Below are 17,627 nucleotides of genomic sequence, written 5' to 3'. Positions count from 1 at the left end.
TTGGCTTGCGGCCACACCGTCCTGAACACGCCCGATCTCGTCAGATCTCGGAAGCTAAACGGGGCAGGGCCTGGTCAGTACTTGGATGGGAGACCTCCAGGAAATACCTGGTGCTGCAAGCTTTTACGTCTCCTGGGAAACTTCATCGTAGCTCTTAATACTCTCTATCTGTCTGGAGGAGATATAATTGAAGTATTGTACACGTACCCGGCTACTTTCAACAGCCTTTGCTGCACTGATATTTTTCCCTCCATTTTCCATTTTTTTTTTTTTTTTTTTTTGCTGGAAGTTCCGTCAATACCCGCCAGCCTTTAAGAGACATAATGCAGCCAGGCCTTTTGGCTTGCGGCCACATTGTCCTGAACGCGCCTGATCTCGTTAGATCTCGGAATCTAAACGGGGCAGGGCCTGATCAGTACTTGGATGGGAGACCTCCTGGAAATACCAGGTGCTGCAAGCTTTTTACGTCTCCTGGGTAACTTCATCATAGCTCTTAATACTCTCTTTCAGTCTGTAGGAGATATTATTGAAGAAATGTACACATACCCGGCTACTTTCAAAACCCTTTGCTGCACTGATATTTTTCCCTCCATTTTTCTATTTTTTTTTTTTTTTTTTTGCTGGAAATTCCGTCAATACCCGCCAGCCTTTAAGAGACATCATGCAGCCAGGCATCTCGGCTTGCGGCCACACCATCTTGAACGCGCCCGATCTCGTCAGATCTCGGAAGCTAAACGGGGCAGGACCTGGTCAGTACATGAATGTGAGACTTCCTGGAAATACCTGGTGCTGCAAGCTTTTACGTCTCCTGGGTAACTTTATCGTAGCTCTTAATACTCTCTATCTGTCTGGAGGAGATATAATTGAAGTATTGTACACGTACCCAGCTACTGTCAACACCATTTGCTGCACTGATATTTTTCCATCCATTTTTCTTTTTTTTTTTTTTTTTTGCTGGAAGTTCCGTCAATACCCGCCAACCTTTAAGAGACATCATGCAGCCAGGCCTCTCGGCTTGCGGCCACACCGTCCTGAATGCGCCCGATCTCGTCAGATCTCGGAAGCTAAACGGGGCAGGGCCTCGTCAGTACTTGGATGGGAGACCTCCTAGAAATACCAGGTGCTGCAAGCTTTTACGTCTCCTGGGTAACTTTATCGTAGCTCTTAATACTCTCTCTCTGTCTGGAGGAGATATAATTGAAGTATTGTACACGTATCCAGCTACTGTCAACACCCTTTGCTGCACTGATATTTTTCCATCCATTTTTCTTTTTTCTTTTTTTCTTTTTTTTTTTTGCTGGAAGTTCCGTCAATACCCGCCAACCTTTAAGAGACATCATGCAGCCAGGCCTCTCGGCTTGCGGCCACACCGTCCTGAATGCGCCCGATCTCGTCAGATCTCGGAAGCTAAACGGGGCAGGGCCTCGTCAGTACTTGGATGGGAGACCTCCTAGAAATACCAGGTGCTGCAAGCTTTTACGTCTCCTGGGTAACTTTATCGTAGCTCTTAATACTCTCTCTCTGTCTGGAGGAGATATAATTGAAGTATTGTACACGTATCCAGCTACTGTCAACACCCTTTGCTGCACTGATATTTTTCCATCCATTTTTCTTTTTTCTTTTTTTCTTTTTTTTTTTTGCTGGAAGTTCCGTCAATACCCGCCAACCTTTAAGAGACATCATGCAGCCAGGCCTCTCGGCTTGCGGCCACACCGTCCTGAATGCGCCCGATCTCGTCAGATCTCGGAAGCTAAACGGGGCAGGGCCTCGTCAGTACTTGGATGGGAGACCTCCTAGAAATACCAGGTGCTGCAAGCTTTTACGTCTCCTGGGTAACTTTATCGTAGCTCTTAATACTCTCTCTCTGTCTGGAGGAGATATAATTGAAGTATTGTACACGTATCCAGCTACTGTCAACACCCTTTGCTGCACTGATATTTTTCCATCCATTTTTCTTTTTTCTTTTTTTCTTTTTTTTTTTTGCTGGAAGTTCCGTCAATACCCGCCAACCTTTAAGAGACATCATGCAGCCAGGCATCTCGGCTTGTGGACACACCGTCCTGAATGCGCCTGATCTCGTCAGATCTCGGAAGCTAAACGGGGCAGGGCCTGGTCAGTACTTGGATGGGAGACCTCCTAAAAATACCAGGTGCTGCAAGCTTTTTACATCTCCTGGGTAACTTCATCGTAGCTCTTAATACTTTCTTTCTGTCTCCAGGAGATATAATTGAAGAATTGTACACGTACCCGGCTACTTTCAACACCCTTTGCTGCACTGGTATTTTTCCCTCTATTTTTCTTTTTTTTTTTTGCTGGCAGTTCCGTCAATACCCGCCAGCCTTTAAGAGACATCATGCAGCCAAGCCTCTTGGCTTGCGGCCACACCATCCTGAACGCGCCCGATCTCGTCAGATCTCGGAAGCTAAACGGGGCAGGGCCTGGTCAGTACTTGGATGGGAGACCTCCTAGAAATACCAGGTGCTGCAAGCTTTTTACGTCTCCTGGGTAACTTCATCGTAGCTCTTAATACTCTCTTTCTGTCTCCAGGAGATATAATTGAAGAATTGTACACGTACCCGGCTACTTTCAACACCCTTTCCTGCACTGATATTTTTCCCTCCATTTTTCTTTTTTTTTTTTTTTTTTTCTTGCTGGAAATTCCGTCAATACCCGCCAGCCTTTAAGAGACATCATGCAGCCAGACATCTCGGCTTGCGGCCACACCGTCCTGAACGCGCCCGATCTTGTCAGATCTCGGAAGCTAAACGGGGCAGGACCTGGTCAGTACTTAAATGTGAGACCTCCAGGAAATACCAGGTGCTGCAAGCTTTTTACGTCTCCTGGGTAACTTTATCGTAGCTCTTAATACTCTCTATCTGTCTGGAGGAGATATAATTGAAGTATTGTACACGTACCCAGCTACTGTCAACACCCTTTGCTGCACTGATATTTTTCCATCCATTTTTCTTTTTTTTTTTTGCTGGAAGTTCCGTCAATACCCGCCAGCCTTTAAGAGACATCATGCAGCCAGGCCTCTTGGCTTGCGGCCACACCGTCCTGAACGCGCCCGATCTCGTCAGATCTCGGAAGGTAAAAGGGGCAGGGCCTGGTCAGTACTTGGATGGGTGACCTCCTGGAAATACCTGGTGCTGCAAGCTTTTTTGTCTCCTGGGTAACTTCATCGTAGCTCTTAGTACTCTCTTTCTGTCTGGAGGAGATATAATTGAAGTATTGTACACGTACACGGCTACTTTCAACAGCCTTTGCTGCACTGATATTTTTCCCTCCATTTTTTTTTTTTTTTTTGCTGGAAGTTCCGTCAATATCCGCCAACCTTTAAGAGACATCATGCAGCCAGGCCTCTCGGCTTGTGGCCACACCGTCCTGAATGCACCCGATCTCGTAAGATCTCGGAAGCTAAACGGGGCAGGGCCTGGTCAGTACTTGTATGGCTGACCTCCTAGAAATACCAGGTGCTGCAAGCTTTTTACGTCTCCTGGGTAACTTCATCGTAGCTCTTAATACTCTCTTTCTGTCTGGAGGAGACATAATTCAAGTATTGTACACGTACCCGACTACTTTCAACACCCTTTGCTGCACTGGTATTTCTCCCTCCATTTCTCTTTTTTTTTTTTGCTGGCAGTTCCGTCAATACCTGCCAACCATTAAGACACATCATGCAGCCAGGCCTCTCGGCTTGCGGCCACACCGCCCTGAACACCCCCAATCTCGTCAGACCTCGGAAGCTGAACGGGGCAGGGCCTGTTCAGTACTTGCATGGGAGACCTGCTGGAAATAAAAGGTGCTGCAAGCATCTTACGTCTCCTGAGTAACTTCATCGTAGCTCTTAATACTCTCTTTCTGACTGCAGGAGATATAATTGAAGAATTGTACACGTACCCGGCTACTTTCAACACCCATTGCTGCACTGGTATTTCTCCCTCCATTTCTCTTTTTTTTTTTTGCTGGCTGTTCCGTCAATACCCGCCAGCCTTTAAGAGACATCATGCAGCCAGGCATCTTGGCTTGCGGCCACACCGTCCTGAACGCGCCCGATCTCGTCAGATCTCGGAGGCTAAACGGGGCAAGGCCTGGTCAGTACTTGGATGGGTGTCCTCCTGGAAATACCAGGTGCTGCAAGCTTTTTACGTCTCCTGGGTAACTTCATCGTAGCTCTTAATACTCTCTTTCAGTCTGGAGGAGATATAATTGAAGAATTGTACACGTACCTGGCTACTATCTACACCCTTTGCTGCACTGATATTTTTACCACCATTTCTCTTTTTTTTTATTTGCTGGATGTTCCGTCAAAACCCGCCAACCATTAAGAGACATCATGCAGCCAGGCCTCTCGGCTTGTGGCCACACCGTCCTGAATGCGCCTGATCTCGTCAGATCTCGGAAGCTAAACGGGGCAGGGCCTGGTCAGTACTTGGATGGGAGACCTCCTAGAAATACCAGGTGCTGCAAGCTTTTTACGTCACCTGGGTAACTTCATCGTAGCTCTTAATACTCTCTTTCTGTCTGGAGGAGATATAATTGAAGAATTGTACACGTACCCGGCTACTTTCATCAGCCTTTGCTGCACTGGTATTTTTCCCTCTATTTTTCTTTTTTTTTTTTTTGCTGGAAGTTCCGTCAATACCCGCCAACCTTTAACAGACATCATGCAGCCAGGCCTCTCGGCTTGCGGCCACACCATCCTGAACGCGCCCGATCTCGTCAGATCTCGGAAGCTAAACGGGGCAGGACCTGGTCAGTACTTGAATGTGAGACCTCCTGGAAATACCTGGTGCTGCAAGCTTTTACGTCTCCTGGGTAACTTCATCGTAGCTCTTAATACTCTCTTTCTGTCTGGAGGAGATATAATTCAAGTATTGTACACGTACCCGGCTACTTTCAACACCCTTTGCTGCACTGATATTTCTCCCTCCATTTCTCTTTTTTTTTATTGCTGGCAGTTCCGTCAATACCCGCCAGCCTTTAAGAGACATCATGCACCCAGGCATCTCGGCTTGCGGCCACACCGTCCTGAACGCGTCCGATCTCGTAAGATCTCGGAAACTGAGTGGGGCAGGGCCTGGTCAGTACTTGGATGGGAGACCTCCTGGAAATACCAGGTGCTGCAAGCTTTTTACGTCTGCTGGGTAAGTTTATCGTAGCTCTTAATACTCTCTTTCTGTCTGGAGGAGATATAATTGAAGTATTGTACACGTACCCGGCTACTTTCAACACCCATTGCTGCACTGATATATTTCCCTCCATTTTTCTTTTTTTTTTTTTTTTGCTGGAAGTTCCGTCAATACCCGCCAACCATTAAGACACATCATGCAGCCAGGCCTCTCGGCTTGCGGCCACACCGCCCTGAACACCCCCAATCTCGTCAGACCTCGGAAGCTGAACGGGGCAGGGCCTGTTCAGTACTTGCATGGGAGACCTGCTGGAAATAAAAGGTGCTGCAAGCATCTTACGTCTCCTGAGTAACTTCATCGTAGCTCTTAATACTCTCTTTCTGTCTGGAAGAGATATAATTGAAGAATTGTACACGTACCCGGCTACTTTCAACACCCTTTGCTGCACTGATATTTTTCCCTCCATTTTTCTTTCTTCTTTTTTTTTTGCTGGAAGTTCCGTCAATACCGTCCAGCCTTTAAAAGACATCATGCAGCCAGGCCTCTTGGCTTGCGGACACATTGTCCTGAACGCGCCCGATCTCATCAGATCTCGGAAGCTAAATGGGCCAGGGCCTGGTCAGTACTTGAATGTGAGAACTCCTGGAAATACCTTGTGTTGCAAGCTTTTTACGTCTCCTGGGTAACTTTATCGTAGCTCTTCATTCTCTCTATCTGTCTGGAGGAGATATAATTGAAGTATTGTACACGTACCCGGCTACATACAACACCCTTTGCTGCACTGATATGTTTCCCTCCATTTTTTTTTTTTTGCTGGAAGTTCCGTCAATATCCGCCAGCCTTTAAGAGACATCATGCAGCCAGGCCTCTCGGCTTGCGGCCACACCGTCCTGAACGCGCCCGCTCTCGTAAGATCTCGGAAGCTAAACGGGGCAGGATCTGGTCAGTACTTGGATGGGAGACCTCCTGGAAATACCTGGTGCTGCAAGCTTTTACGTCTCCTGGGTAACTTTATCGTAGCTCTTAATTCTCTCTTTCTGTCTGGAGGAGATATAATTGAAGAATTGCACACGTACCCGGCTACTTTCAACACCCTTTGCTGCACTGATATTTTTCCCTCCATTTTTCTATTTTTTTTTTTTTTTTTTTTTGCTGGAAATTCCGTCAATACCCGCCATCCTTTAAGAGACATCATGCAGCCAGGCATCTCGGCTTGCGGCCACACCATACTGAACGCGCCCGATCTCGTCAGATCTCGGAAGCTAAACGGGGCAGGACCTGGTTAGTACATGAATGTGAGACCTCCTGGAAATACCTAGTGCTGCAAGCTTTTACGTCTCCTGGGTAACTTTATCGTAGCTCTTAATACTCTCTATCTGTCTGGAGGAGATATAATTGAAGAATTGTACACGTACCCGGCTACTTTCAACACCCTTTGCTGCACTGATATTTTTCCCTCCCTTTTTCTATTTTTTTTTTTTTTTTTTTGCTGGAAGTTCCGTCAATACTTGCCAGCCTTTAAGAGACATCATGCAGCCAGGTCTTTTGGCTTGCGGCCACACCGTCCTGAACGTGCCTGATCTCATCATATCTCGGAAGCTAAACGGGGCAGGGTCTGGTCAGTACTTGGTTGGGTGACCTCCTGGAAATACCAGGTGCTGCAAGCTTTTTACGTCTCCTGTGAAACTTCATCGTAGCTCTTAATACTCTCTTTCTGTCTGGAGGAGATATAATTGAAGTATTGTACACGTACCCGGCTACTTTCAACAGCCTTTGCTGCACTGATATTTTTCCCTCCATTTTTCTTTTTTTTTTTGCTGGAAGTTCGTCAATATCCGCCAACCTTTAAGAGACATCATGCAGCCAGGCCTCTCGGCTTGTGGCCACACCGTTCTGAATGCGCCCGATCTCGTAAGATCTCGGAAGCTAAACGGGGCAGGGCCTGATCAGTACTTGGATGGGAGACCTCCTAGAAATACCAGGTGCTGCAAGCTTTTTACGTCTCCTGGGTAACTTCATCGTAGCTCTTAATACTCTCTTTCTGTCTGGAGGAGATATAATTGAAGTATTGTACACGTACCCGGCTACTTTTAACACCCTTTGCTGCACTGAAATTTTTCCCTCCATTTTTCTTATTTCTTTTTTTTTGCTGGCAGTTCCGTCAATACCCGCCAGCCTTTAAGAGACATCATGCAGCCAGGCCTCTTGGTTTGCGGCCACACCGTCCTGAACGCGCCCAATCTCATCAGATCTCGGAAGTTAAACGGGGCAGTGCCTGTTCTGTACTTGGATGGGAGACCTCCTGGAAATACCAGGTGCTGCAAGCTTCTTACGTCTCCTGGGTAACTTCATCATAGCTCTTAATACTCTCTTTCTGTCTGGAGGAGATATAATTGAAGAATTGTACACGTACCCGGCTACTTTCAACTCCCTTTGCTGCACTGATATTTTTCCCTCCATTTTTCTTTTTTCTTCTTTATTTTGCTGGAAGTTCCGTCAATACCCGTCAAACTTTAAGAGAAATCATGCAGCCAGGCGTCTTGGCTTGTGGCCACACCGTCCTGAATGCGCCCGATCTCGTCAGATCTCGGAAGCTAAACGGGGCAGGGCCTGGTCAGTACTTAGATGGGAGACCTCCTGGAAATACCAGGTGCTGCAAGCTTTTTACATCACTTGGGTAACTTCATCGTAGCTCTTAATACTCTCTTACAGTCTGGAGGAGATATAATTGAAGAATTGTACACGTACCCGGCTACTTTCAACACCCTTTGCTGCACTGATATATTTCCCTCCATTTTTCTTTTTTCTTTTATTTTTTGCTGGAAGTTCCGTCAATACCCTCCAGCCTTTAAGAGACTTCATGCAGCCAGGCCTCTTGGCTTGCGGCCACACCGTTCTGAACGCGCCCGATCTCGTCAGATCTCGGAAGCTGAACGGGGCAGGGCCTGGTCAGTACTTGGATGGGTGACCTCCTGGAAATACCAGGTGCTGCAAGCTTTTTTCGTCACTTGGGTAACTTCATCGTAGCTCTTAATACTCTCTTTCAGTCTGGAGGAGATATAATTGAAGTATTGTTCACATACCCGGCTACTTTCAACACCCTTTGCTGCACTGATATTTTTCCCTCCATTTTTCTATTTTTTTTTTTTTTTTTTTTGCTGGAAATTCCATCAATACCCGCCAGCCTTTAAGAGACATCATGCAGCCAGGAATCTCGGCTTGCGGCCACACCGTCCTGAACGCGCCCGATCTCGTCAGATCTCGGAAGCTAAACGGGGCAGGACCTGGTCAGTACTTGAATGTGAGACCTCCTGGAAATACCTGGTGCTGCAAGCTTTTACGTCTCCTGGGTAACTTTATCGTAGCTTTTAATACTCTCTTTCTGTCTGGAGGAGATATAATTGAAGTATTGTACACGTACCCAGCTACTGTCAACACCCTTTGCTGCACTGATATTTTTCCATCCATCTTTTTATTTTTATTTTTATTTTATTTTTCTGCTGGAAGTTCCGTCAATACCCGCCAACCTTTAAGAGACATCATGCAGCCAGGCGTCTTGGCTTGTGGCCACACCGTCCTGAATGCGCCCGATCTCGTCAGATCTCGGAAGCTAAACGGGGCAGGGCCTGATCAGTACTTGGATGGGAGACCTCCTGGAAATACCAGGTGCTGCAAGCTTATTACGTCACTTGGGTAACTTCATCGTAGCTCTTAATACTCTCTTTCTCTCTGGAGGAGATATAATTGAAGTATTGTACACGTACCCGGCTACTTTTAACACCCTTTGCTGCACTGAAATTTTTCCCTCCATTTTTCTTATTTCTTTTTTTTTGCTGGCAGTTCCGTCAATACCCGCCAGCCTTTAAGAGACATCATGCAGCCAGGCCTCTTGGTTTGCGGCCACACCGTCCTGAACGCGCCCAATCTCATCAGATCTCGGAAGTTAAACGGGGTAGTGCCTGTTCTGTACTTGGATGGGAGACCTCCTGGAAATACCAGGTGCTGCAAGCTTCTTACGTCTCCTGGGTAACTTCATCATAGCTCTTAATACTCTTTCTGTCTGGAGGAGATATAATTGAAGAATTGTACACGTACCCGGCTACTTTCAACTCCCTTTGCTGCACTGATATTTTTCCCTCCATTTTTCTTTTTTCTTCTTTATTTTGCTGGAAGTTCCGTCAATACCCGTCAAACTTTAAGAGAAATCATGCAGCCAGGCGTCTTGGCTTGTGGCCACACCGTCCTGAATGCGCCCGATCTCGTCAGATCTCGGAAGCTAAATGGGGCAGGACCTGGACAGTACATGAATGTGAGACCTCCTGGAAATACCTGGTGCTGCTAGCTTTTACGTCTCCTGGGTAACTTCATCGTAGCTCTTAATACTCTCTATCTGTCTGGAGGAGATATAATTGAAGTATTGTACACGTACCCATCTACTGTCAACACCCTTTGCTGCACTGATATTTTTCCATCCATTTTTCTTTTTTTTTTTTTTTTTGCTGGCAGTTCCGTCAATACCCGCCAGCCTTTAAGAGACATCATGCAGCCAGGCCTCTTGGTTTGCGGCCACACCGTCCTGAACGCGCCCAATCTCATCAGATCTCGGAAGTTAAACGGGGTAGTGCCTGTTCTGTACTTGGATGGGAGACCTCCTGGAAATACCAGGTGCTGCAAGCTTCTTACGTCTCCTGGGTAACTTCATCATAGCTCTTAATACTCTTTCTGTCTGGAGGAGATATAATTGAAGAATTGTACATGTACCCGGCTACTTTCAACTCCCTTTGCTGCACTGATATTTTTCCCTCCATTTTTCTTTTTTCTTCTTTATTTTGCTGGAAGTTCCGTCAATACCCGTCAAACTTTAAGAGAAATCATGCAGCCAGGCGTCTTGGCTTGTGGCCACACCGTCCTGAATGCGCCCGATCTCGTCAGATCTCGGAAGCTAAATGGGGCAGGACCTGGACAGTACATGAATGTGAGACCTCCTGGAAATACCTGGTGCTGCTAGCTTTTACGTCTCCTGGGTAACTTCATCGTAGCTCTTAATACTCTCTATCTGTCTGGAGGAGATATAATTGAAGTATTGTACACGTACCCATCTACTGTCAACACCCTTTGCTGCACTGATATTTTTCCATCCATTTTTCTTTTTTTTTTTTTTTTTTTTTTGCTGGAAGTTCCGTCAATACCCGCCAACCTTTAAGAGACATCATGCAGCCAGGCCTCTCGGCTTGCGGCCACACCGTCCTGAACGCGCCCGATCTCGTAAGATCTCGGAAGCTAAACGGGGCAGGACCTGGTCAGTACTTGGATGGGAGACCTCCTGGAAATACCTGGTGCTGCAAGCTTTTACGTCTCCTGGGTAACTTTATCGTAGCTCTTAATTCTCTCTTTCTGTCTGGGGGAGATATAATTGAAGAGTTGTACACGTACCCAGCTACTGTCAACACCCTTTGCTGCACTGATATTTTTCCATCCATTTTTTTTTTTTTTTTTTTTGCTGGAAATTCCGTCAATACCCGCCAGCCTTTAAGAGACATCATGCAGCCAGACATCTCGGCTTGCGGCCACACCGTCCTGAACGCGCCCGATCTTGTCAGATCTTGGAAGCTAAACGGGGCAGGACCTGGTCAGTACTTAAATGTGAGACCTCCTGGAAATACCAGGTGCTGCCAGCTTTTTACGTCTCCTGGGGAACTTCATCGTAGCTCTTAATACTCTCTTTCTGTCTGGAGAAGATATAATTGAAGAATTGTACACGTACCCGGCTACTTTCAACACCCTTTGCTGCACTGGTATTTTTCCCTCTATTTTTCTTTTTTTTTTTCGCTGGCAGTTCCGTCAATACCCGCCAGCCTTTAAGAGACATCATGCAGCCAGGCCTCTTGGCTTGCGGTCACACCGTCCTGAACGTGCCTGATCTCGTCAGATCTCGGAAGGTAAAAGGGGCACGGCCTGGTCAGTACTTGGATGGGTGACCTCCTGGAAATACCTGGTGCTGCAAGCTTTTTTGTCTCCTGGGTAACTTCATCGTAGCTCTTAGTACTCTCTTTCTGTCTGGAGGAGATATAATTGAAGTATTGTACACGTACCCAGCTACTGTCAACATCCTTTCTTGCACTGATATTTTTCCATCCATTTTTCTTTTTTTTTTTTTTTTTTGTGCTGGAAGTTCCGTCAATACCCGCCAACCTTTAAGAGACATCATGCAGCCAGGCCTCTCGGCTTGTGGCCACACCGTCCTGAACGCGCCCGATCTCGTAAGATCTCGGAAGCTAAACGGGGCAGGACCTGGTCTGTACTTGGATGGGAGACCTCCTGGAAATACCTGGTGCAGCAAGCTTTTACGTCTCCTGGGTAACTTTATCGTAGCTCTTAATTCTCTCTTTCTGTCTGGAGGAGATATAATTGAAGAATTGTACACGTACCCGGCTACTTTCAACACCCTTTGCTGCACTGATATTTTTCCCTCCCTTTTTCTATTTTTTTTTTTTTTTTTTTGCTGGAAGTTCCGTCAATACTTGCCAGCCTTTAAGAGACATCATGCAGCCAGTCCTCTTGGCTTGCGGCCACACCGTCCTGAACGCGCCTGATCTCATCATATCTCGGAAGCTAAACGGGGCAGGGTCTGGTCAGTACTTGGTTGGGTGACCTCCTGGAAATACCAGGTGCTGCAAGCTTTTTACGTCTCCTGGGTAACTTCATCGTAGCTCTTAATACTCTCTTTCAGTCTGGAGGAGATATTATTGAAGAATTGTACACGTACCCGGCTACTTTCAACAGCCTTTGCTGCACTGATATTTTTCCCTCCATTTTTCTTTTTTTTTTTTGCTGGAAGTTCGTCAATATCCGCCAACCTTTAAGAGACATCATGCAGCCAGGCCTCTCGGCTTGTGGCCACACCGTCCTGAATGCGCCCGATCTCGTAAGATCTCGGAAGCTAAACGGGGTAGGGCCTGGTCAGTACTTGGATGGCTGACCTCCTAGAAATACCAGGTGCTGCAAGCTTTTTACGTCTCCTGGGTAACTTCATCGTAGCTCTTAATACTCTCTTTCTGTCTGGAGGAGACATAATTGAAGTATTGTACACGTACCCAGCTACTGTGAACACCCTTTGCTGCACTGATATTTTTCCATCCATTTTTCTTTTTTTTTTTTTTTTTTTTTTTTTTTGCTGGAAATTCCGTCAATACCCGCCAGCCTTTAAGAGACATCATGCAGCCAGACATCTCGGCTTGCGGCCACACCGTCCTGAACGCGCCCGATCTTGTCAGATCTTGGAAGCTAAACGGGGCAGGACCTGGTCAGTACTTAAATGTGAGACCTCCTGGAAATACCAGGTGCTGCCAGCTTTTTACGTCTCCTGGGGAACTTCATCGTAGCTCTTAATACTCTCTTTCTGTCTGGAGAAGATATAATTGAAGAATTGTACACGTACCCGGCTACTTTCAACACCCTTTGCTGCACTGGTATTTTTCCCTCTATTTTTCTTTTTTTTTTTCGCTGGCAGTTCCGTCAATACCCGCCAGCCTTTAAGAGACATCATGCAGCCAGGCCTCTTGGCTTGCGGTCACACCGTCCTGAACGTGCCTGATCTCGTCAGATCTCGGAAGGTAAAAGGGGCACGGCCTGGTCAGTACTTGGATGGGTGACCTCCTGGAAATACCTGGTGCTGCAAGCTTTTTTGTCTCCTGGGTAACTTCATCGTAGCTCTTAGTACTCTCTTTCTGTCTGGAGGAGATATAATTGAAGTATTGTACACGTACCCAGCTACTGTCAACATCCTTTCTTGCACTGATATTTTTCCATCCATTTTTCTTTTTTTTTTTTTTTTTTGTGCTGGAAGTTCCGTCAATACCCGCCAACCTTTAAGAGACATCATGCAGCCAGGCCTCTCGGCTTGTGGCCACACCGTCCTGAACGCGCCCGATCTCGTAAGATCTCGGAAGCTAAACGGGGCAGGACCTGGTCTGTACTTGGATGGGAGACCTCCTGGAAATACCTGGTGCAGCAAGCTTTTACGTCTCCTGGGTAACTTTATCGTAGCTCTTAATTCTCTCTTTCTGTCTGGAGGAGATATAATTGAAGAATTGTACACGTACCCGGCTACTTTCAACACCCTTTGCTGCACTGATATTTTTCCCTCCCTTTTTCTATTTTTTTTTTTTTTTTTTTTGCTGGAAGTTCCGTCAATACTTGCCAGCCTTTAAGAGACATCATGCAGCCAGTCCTCTTGGCTTGCGGCCACACCGTCCTGAACGCGCCTGATCTCATCATATCTCGGAAGCTAAACGGGGCAGGGTCTGGTCAGTACTTGGTTGGGTGACCTCCTGGAAATACCAGGTGCTGCAAGCTTTTTACGTCTCCTGGGTAACTTCATCGTAGCTCTTAATACTCTCTTTCAGTCTGGAGGAGATATTATTGAAGAATTGTACACGTACCCGGCTACTTTCAACAGCCTTTGCTGCACTGATATTTTTCCCTCCATTTTTCTTTTTTTTTTTTGCTGGAAGTTCGTCAATATCCGCCAACCTTTAAGAGACATCATGCAGCCAGGCCTCTCGGCTTGTGGCCACACCGTCCTGAATGCGCCCGATCTCGTAAGATCTCGGAAGCTAAACGGGGTAGGGCCTGGTCAGTACTTGGATGGCTGACCTCCTAGAAATACCAGGTGCTGCAAGCTTTTTACGTCTCCTGGGTAACTTCATCGTAGCTCTTAATACTCTCTTTCTGTCTGGAGGAGACATAATTGAAGTATTGTACACGTACCCAGCTACTGTCAACACCCTTTGCTGCACTGATATTTTTCCATCCATTTTTCTTTTTTTTTTTTTTTTTTTTTTTTTTTGCTGGAAGTTCCGTCAATACCCGCCAACCTTTAAGAGACATCATGCAGCCAGGCCTCTCGGCTTGTGGCCACACCGTCCTGAATGCGCCCGATCTCGTAAGATCTCGGAAGCTAAACGGGGCAGGGCCTGGTCAGTACTTGGATGGCTGACCTCCTAGAAATACCAGGTGCTGCAAGCTTTTTACGTCTCCTGGGTAACTTCATCGTAGCTCTTAATACTCTCTTTCTGTCTGCAGGAGATATAATTGAAGAATTGTACACGTACCCAGCTACTTTCAACTCCCTTTGCTGCACTGAAATTTTTCACTCCATTTTTCTTATTTCTTTTTTTTTTGCTGGCAGTTCCGTCAATACCCGCCAGCCTTTAAGAGACATCATGCAGCCAGGCCTCTTGGTTTGCGGCCACACCGTCCTGAACGCGCCCAATCTCATCAGATCTCGGAAGCTAAACGGGGCAGTGTCTATTCTGTACTTGGATGGGAGACCTCCTGGAAATACCAGGTGCTACAAGCTTCTTACGTCTCCTGGGTAACTTCATCATAGCTCTTAATACTCTCTTTCTGTCTGGAGGAGATATAATTGAAGAATTGTACACGTACCCGGCTACATTTAACACCCTTTGCTGCACTGATATTTTTCCCTCCATTTTTCTTATTTCTTTTTTTTTTGCTGGAACTTCCGTCAATACCCGCCAGCCTTTAAGAGACTTCATACATCCAGGCCTCTTGGCTTGCGGCCACACCGTCCTGAACGCGCCCGATCTCGTCAGATCTCGGAAGCTGAACGGGGCAGAGCCTGGTCAGTACTTGGATGGGTGACCTCCTGGAAATACCAGGTGCTACAAGCTTTTTTCGTCACTTGGGTAACTTCATCGTAGCTCTTAATACTCTCTTTCTGTCTGGAGGAGATATAATTGAAGTATTGTACACGTACCCGGCTACATTCAACACCCTTTCCTGCACTGATATTTTTCCCTCCATTTTTCTATTTTTTTTTTAAAAAATTTTCTTGGATGTTCCGTCAATACCCGCCAGCCTTTTAGAGACATCATGCAGCCAGGCCTCTAGGTTTGCGGCCACACCGTCCTGAACGCGCCCGATCTCATCAGATCTCGGAAGCTAAACGGGGCAAGACCTGGTCAGTACTTGGATGGGAGACCTCCAGGAAATACCTGGTGCTGCAAGCTTTTTAGTCTCCTGAGTAACTTCATTGTAGCTCTTAATACTCTCTTTCTGTCTGGAGGTGTTATAATTGAGGATTTGTACACGTACCCGGCTACTTTCAACACCATTTGCTGCACTGGTATTTTTCCCTCCATTTTTCTTTTTTTTGCTGGAAGTTCCGTCAGTACCCGCCAGCCTTTAAGAGACATCATGCAGCCAGGCTTTTTGGCTTGCGGCCACACCGTCCTGAACGCGCCCGATCTTGTCAGATCTAGGAAGCAAAACGTGGCAGGACCTGGTCAGTATTTGGATTGGTGACCTCCTGGAAAAGCTAGGTACTGCAAACTTTTTACGTCTCCTGGGTAACTTCATCGTAGCTCTTAATACTCTCTTTCTGTCAGGAGAAGATACAATTGAAGAAATGTACACGTACCCGGCAACTTTCAACACCCTTTGCTGCACTGATATTTTTCCCTCCATTTTTCTTTTTTTATTTGCTGGAAGTTCCGTCAACACCCGTCAGCCTTTAAGAGACATCATGCAGCCAGGCCTCTCGGCTTGCGGCTACACTGTCCTGGACGCACCCCGTCTCGTCAGATCTCGGAAGCTAAACGGGGCATGGCCTGGTCAGTACTTGGATGGGAGATCTCCTAGAAATACCAGGTGCTGCAAGCTTTTTACGTCTCCTGGGTAACTTCATCGTAGCTCTTAATACTCTCTTTCTGTCTGGAGGAGATATAATTGAAGAATTGTACACGTTCCCGGCTACTTTCAACACCCTTTCCTGCACTGTTATTTTTCCCTCCATTTTTTTATTTTTTTATTTTTTATTTTTTGCTGGAAATTCCGTCAATACCCGCCAGCCTTTAAGAGACATCATGCAGCCAGGCATCTCGGCTTGCGGCCACACCGTCCTGAACGTGCCCGATCTCGTCAGACCTTGGAAACTAAACGGGCCAGGGCCTGGTTAGTACTTGGATGGGTGACCTCCAGGAAATACAAGGTGATGCAAGCTTTTTACGTCTCCTGGGTAACTTCATCGTAGCTCTTAATACTCTTTATCTGTCTGGAGGAGATATAATTGAAGTATTGTACACTTTGTCTTAGGGACAGTCTGGCTAGCAGTGACTGAGTGGTTGACAGACGACAAGCAACGGAATGTACGTGCACTGTGATGTCATAGCAGTCAGCTGAGAGAGGCTCGTGATGTCATCGCTGAGCTGTCTGTCTGTCTGTCTGTCTCTCTCTCTCTCTTCCTCTGAATTCAATTCATTTGTATTGTCAAAGCAATTGGACATACATACATATATATATATATATATATATATATACATACATACATACATCCATACATGCTAGAAAGTCATTACTATGTTATCTTAAAGGCTAACTAAGCAGAACATATATCATTATAGAACAGAGTTCATAGGTCAACACATGGTTTTAGGGAACAGGCACGTAGGTCATACCGTTTGACAATGTCTCCAAGGTTCTCATCGTAAATAACAAACAGAAATCAAACTATCTTCTGGGCTGACCTTCTAGCTTGACCGTATCTTTCTTAAGTATACAAGAGAGAAAAACAGGTGTAAGAAAATAATTTCTAATTTTCCTTCTACACATATATACATACATACATACATATGTAGCGTTATGTTGGGTGTATTTGGATAAGAGCATTTGGGCTCTGAGCTGAAGCACTGATCTAAAGAAGACCTCTCCCCCCCCAAAGTTATCAGATTTCCTTAGCTCATCAGCTTGGAACTGGTTTGCATCAAAGTGACAGTTTTGGGGAGGATGGCACCGAGAAGAGGCCAAATAGTTTGGAATTCTGCTATGAGATGTCTGGAGAAAGGGGCCTGTAGGTGATAAAAACTCTTTGAAGTGGATGAGAGCCGAAATCCCGACATAGAGCTACGAACCCAGGCCAACCGGCATTTCCAAAAGATGGCATGGATTGACATCAGTCATAAATAAAGCCTCCCTCCAATAGGACACTGGGGGCTGAAACCGAAATCCAATCTCAAGAACTCAGGGACCAATCACCTACTGATCTGACAGACTATAAGGAACAGCGGACAGTCTTTCTCTCTCTCTCTCTCTCACCTGAACCAGAAACTCGCTGCCACAGCTCAACCTGTAGCTCTGTTGCCAGAACCGGAATCAGAAACCAACCAAGTCTTTGCCGGCAACAGAAGAGTTAAACTATGAGAAGGAGATTGAGCGAAGAATTATTTTAAAGGACTTTATTAAATAAATAACTTCACAGACCCACCTGATCAGTGGAGTTTTACAGCTGGACAATTGACTAAGTCGACTGAATACGAAAGTGTCAGTCACTTAAATAGCTATTTGAGTCTTAAGAAACTTGACCCTTGGAACAAACAGGGCCCTGCTTTCCTCAAAGACTTCGTCTTCAAGTAACTACGGTGGAACCATGCTTACAAAGAAGATTTTGTGCACAACCTTGGAGCCTTCAAACCA

General features: G+C 46.2%; 11 non-coding genes and 37 pseudogenes across 11 annotated transcripts; all 48 read left to right on the top strand.

Moving 5' to 3' along the window:
* Positions 1-3: 3 nt before the first annotated feature.
* Positions 4-122, top strand: LOC136761610 (5S ribosomal RNA). Its single transcript, XR_010820373.1, has one exon. It is a non-coding gene; the product is annotated as a 5S ribosomal RNA (ribosomal RNA).
* Positions 123-341: 219 nt separating this feature from the next.
* Positions 342-460, top strand: LOC136761315 (uncharacterized; annotated as a pseudogene).
* Positions 461-679: 219 nt separating this feature from the next.
* Positions 680-798, top strand: LOC136761603 (uncharacterized; annotated as a pseudogene).
* A 215-nt stretch (positions 799-1,013) lies between these two features.
* LOC136760677 (uncharacterized) lies at positions 1,014-1,132 on the top strand (annotated as a pseudogene).
* A 224-nt stretch (positions 1,133-1,356) lies between these two features.
* Positions 1,357-1,475, top strand: LOC136760676 (uncharacterized; annotated as a pseudogene).
* Positions 1,476-1,699: 224 nt separating this feature from the next.
* On the top strand, positions 1,700-1,818 carry LOC136760675 (uncharacterized; annotated as a pseudogene).
* A 224-nt stretch (positions 1,819-2,042) lies between these two features.
* Positions 2,043-2,161, top strand: LOC136760973 (uncharacterized; annotated as a pseudogene).
* Positions 2,162-2,371: 210 nt separating this feature from the next.
* On the top strand, positions 2,372-2,490 carry LOC136761228 (5S ribosomal RNA). Its single transcript, XR_010820335.1, has one exon. It is a non-coding gene; the product is annotated as a 5S ribosomal RNA (ribosomal RNA).
* Positions 2,491-2,710: 220 nt separating this feature from the next.
* On the top strand, positions 2,711-2,829 carry LOC136761523 (uncharacterized; annotated as a pseudogene).
* Positions 2,830-3,039: 210 nt separating this feature from the next.
* LOC136762534 (5S ribosomal RNA) lies at positions 3,040-3,158 on the top strand. Its single transcript, XR_010820731.1, has one exon. It is a non-coding gene; the product is annotated as a 5S ribosomal RNA (ribosomal RNA).
* A 208-nt stretch (positions 3,159-3,366) lies between these two features.
* LOC136760816 (uncharacterized) lies at positions 3,367-3,485 on the top strand (annotated as a pseudogene).
* A 210-nt stretch (positions 3,486-3,695) lies between these two features.
* LOC136761989 (uncharacterized) lies at positions 3,696-3,814 on the top strand (annotated as a pseudogene).
* A 210-nt stretch (positions 3,815-4,024) lies between these two features.
* Positions 4,025-4,143, top strand: LOC136760778 (uncharacterized; annotated as a pseudogene).
* A 211-nt stretch (positions 4,144-4,354) lies between these two features.
* LOC136762562 (5S ribosomal RNA) lies at positions 4,355-4,473 on the top strand. Its single transcript, XR_010820758.1, has one exon. It is a non-coding gene; the product is annotated as a 5S ribosomal RNA (ribosomal RNA).
* Positions 4,474-4,685: 212 nt separating this feature from the next.
* On the top strand, positions 4,686-4,804 carry LOC136760814 (uncharacterized; annotated as a pseudogene).
* A 209-nt stretch (positions 4,805-5,013) lies between these two features.
* Positions 5,014-5,132, top strand: LOC136761431 (uncharacterized; annotated as a pseudogene).
* Positions 5,133-5,346: 214 nt separating this feature from the next.
* Positions 5,347-5,465, top strand: LOC136761988 (uncharacterized; annotated as a pseudogene).
* Positions 5,466-5,680: 215 nt separating this feature from the next.
* On the top strand, positions 5,681-5,799 carry LOC136762021 (uncharacterized; annotated as a pseudogene).
* A 205-nt stretch (positions 5,800-6,004) lies between these two features.
* On the top strand, positions 6,005-6,123 carry LOC136761169 (uncharacterized; annotated as a pseudogene).
* A 220-nt stretch (positions 6,124-6,343) lies between these two features.
* LOC136761746 (uncharacterized) lies at positions 6,344-6,462 on the top strand (annotated as a pseudogene).
* Positions 6,463-6,680: 218 nt separating this feature from the next.
* Positions 6,681-6,799, top strand: LOC136761299 (uncharacterized; annotated as a pseudogene).
* A 208-nt stretch (positions 6,800-7,007) lies between these two features.
* LOC136760656 (5S ribosomal RNA) lies at positions 7,008-7,126 on the top strand. Its single transcript, XR_010820274.1, has one exon. It is a non-coding gene; the product is annotated as a 5S ribosomal RNA (ribosomal RNA).
* A 214-nt stretch (positions 7,127-7,340) lies between these two features.
* On the top strand, positions 7,341-7,459 carry LOC136761327 (uncharacterized; annotated as a pseudogene).
* A 216-nt stretch (positions 7,460-7,675) lies between these two features.
* LOC136761298 (5S ribosomal RNA) lies at positions 7,676-7,794 on the top strand. The gene has a single exon (XR_010820342.1). It is a non-coding gene; the product is annotated as a 5S ribosomal RNA (ribosomal RNA).
* Positions 7,795-8,010: 216 nt separating this feature from the next.
* LOC136762528 (5S ribosomal RNA) lies at positions 8,011-8,129 on the top strand. Its single transcript, XR_010820725.1, has one exon. It is a non-coding gene; the product is annotated as a 5S ribosomal RNA (ribosomal RNA).
* Positions 8,130-8,349: 220 nt separating this feature from the next.
* LOC136760869 (uncharacterized) lies at positions 8,350-8,468 on the top strand (annotated as a pseudogene).
* Positions 8,469-8,691: 223 nt separating this feature from the next.
* On the top strand, positions 8,692-8,810 carry LOC136760705 (5S ribosomal RNA). The gene has a single exon (XR_010820280.1). It is a non-coding gene; the product is annotated as a 5S ribosomal RNA (ribosomal RNA).
* Positions 8,811-9,024: 214 nt separating this feature from the next.
* On the top strand, positions 9,025-9,143 carry LOC136761271 (uncharacterized; annotated as a pseudogene).
* Positions 9,144-9,357: 214 nt separating this feature from the next.
* LOC136761827 (uncharacterized) lies at positions 9,358-9,476 on the top strand (annotated as a pseudogene).
* A 214-nt stretch (positions 9,477-9,690) lies between these two features.
* Positions 9,691-9,809, top strand: LOC136761270 (uncharacterized; annotated as a pseudogene).
* Positions 9,810-10,023: 214 nt separating this feature from the next.
* Positions 10,024-10,142, top strand: LOC136761826 (uncharacterized; annotated as a pseudogene).
* Positions 10,143-10,361: 219 nt separating this feature from the next.
* On the top strand, positions 10,362-10,480 carry LOC136762417 (5S ribosomal RNA). Its single transcript, XR_010820616.1, has one exon. It is a non-coding gene; the product is annotated as a 5S ribosomal RNA (ribosomal RNA).
* A 211-nt stretch (positions 10,481-10,691) lies between these two features.
* Positions 10,692-10,810, top strand: LOC136761853 (uncharacterized; annotated as a pseudogene).
* A 210-nt stretch (positions 10,811-11,020) lies between these two features.
* On the top strand, positions 11,021-11,139 carry LOC136761563 (uncharacterized; annotated as a pseudogene).
* A 217-nt stretch (positions 11,140-11,356) lies between these two features.
* LOC136761105 (uncharacterized) lies at positions 11,357-11,475 on the top strand (annotated as a pseudogene).
* A 218-nt stretch (positions 11,476-11,693) lies between these two features.
* On the top strand, positions 11,694-11,812 carry LOC136761124 (uncharacterized; annotated as a pseudogene).
* A 209-nt stretch (positions 11,813-12,021) lies between these two features.
* On the top strand, positions 12,022-12,140 carry LOC136762683 (5S ribosomal RNA). The gene has a single exon (XR_010820876.1). It is a non-coding gene; the product is annotated as a 5S ribosomal RNA (ribosomal RNA).
* A 225-nt stretch (positions 12,141-12,365) lies between these two features.
* LOC136761852 (uncharacterized) lies at positions 12,366-12,484 on the top strand (annotated as a pseudogene).
* Positions 12,485-12,694: 210 nt separating this feature from the next.
* Positions 12,695-12,813, top strand: LOC136761562 (uncharacterized; annotated as a pseudogene).
* Positions 12,814-13,030: 217 nt separating this feature from the next.
* LOC136761104 (uncharacterized) lies at positions 13,031-13,149 on the top strand (annotated as a pseudogene).
* A 219-nt stretch (positions 13,150-13,368) lies between these two features.
* LOC136761123 (uncharacterized) lies at positions 13,369-13,487 on the top strand (annotated as a pseudogene).
* A 209-nt stretch (positions 13,488-13,696) lies between these two features.
* LOC136762682 (5S ribosomal RNA) lies at positions 13,697-13,815 on the top strand. The gene has a single exon (XR_010820875.1). It is a non-coding gene; the product is annotated as a 5S ribosomal RNA (ribosomal RNA).
* A 225-nt stretch (positions 13,816-14,040) lies between these two features.
* Positions 14,041-14,159, top strand: LOC136760702 (uncharacterized; annotated as a pseudogene).
* A 215-nt stretch (positions 14,160-14,374) lies between these two features.
* LOC136762103 (uncharacterized) lies at positions 14,375-14,493 on the top strand (annotated as a pseudogene).
* Positions 14,494-14,708: 215 nt separating this feature from the next.
* On the top strand, positions 14,709-14,827 carry LOC136761144 (uncharacterized; annotated as a pseudogene).
* Positions 14,828-15,047: 220 nt separating this feature from the next.
* On the top strand, positions 15,048-15,166 carry LOC136760771 (uncharacterized; annotated as a pseudogene).
* Positions 15,167-15,699: 533 nt separating this feature from the next.
* On the top strand, positions 15,700-15,818 carry LOC136761755 (uncharacterized; annotated as a pseudogene).
* A 221-nt stretch (positions 15,819-16,039) lies between these two features.
* On the top strand, positions 16,040-16,158 carry LOC136761577 (uncharacterized; annotated as a pseudogene).
* The last annotated feature ends 1,469 nt before the right edge of the window (positions 16,159-17,627 follow it).

The sequence above is a fragment of the Amia ocellicauda genome, chromosome 10, assembly GCF_036373705.1.
Source record: "Amia ocellicauda isolate fAmiCal2 chromosome 10, fAmiCal2.hap1, whole genome shotgun sequence".
NCBI classification, from domain to species: domain Eukaryota; kingdom Metazoa; phylum Chordata; class Actinopteri; order Amiiformes; family Amiidae; genus Amia; species Amia ocellicauda.
Note: the sequence above shows the minus strand (reverse complement) of the source record. Positions and strands in the feature narration are given on the sequence as shown.